Source organism: Myotis davidii, unplaced genomic scaffold, assembly GCF_000327345.1.
Source record: "Myotis davidii unplaced genomic scaffold, ASM32734v1 scaffold327, whole genome shotgun sequence".
NCBI classification, from domain to species: domain Eukaryota; kingdom Metazoa; phylum Chordata; class Mammalia; order Chiroptera; family Vespertilionidae; genus Myotis; species Myotis davidii.
The window spans coordinates 4,255,904-4,256,172 of NW_006298628.1; the positions used below are offsets into that span (position 1 = coordinate 4,255,904).

At 56.9% G+C, this 269-nt stretch overlaps 1 protein-coding gene across 1 annotated transcript in view; it reads right to left on the reverse strand.

Annotated features, from left to right (window-relative positions):
• Positions 1–269, reverse strand: part of CACNB1 (calcium voltage-gated channel auxiliary subunit beta 1) — a 13,904-nt gene that overhangs the window by 9,267 nt on the left and 4,368 nt on the right. The window lies entirely within an intron of this gene.

Sequence of the window (269 nt, forward strand, 5' to 3'; positions counted from 1 at the left end):
TCCCACATGCTCACCTAAGACCCATGGAGTCCGAAAAGGGCAAAGAAGGGTCCCCTTCGCATTTGGGGGGGGGGGGGCAAACACGGGATATCACAGTGGCAGTGAGGGGCAAGGTCAGGTTTCATTACTACCAGGTTCTACTCCTGGATGGGGAGGGGGGCAGCTTTCCAAGGGAAGGGGTGCTTGGATTTCAGGAACTACTCCTTCTTGTGGAGCGGGCCAGGGAGAGTTTTGTGTGGAGATAGACACGCCTGTCCTCTGTGCCATCC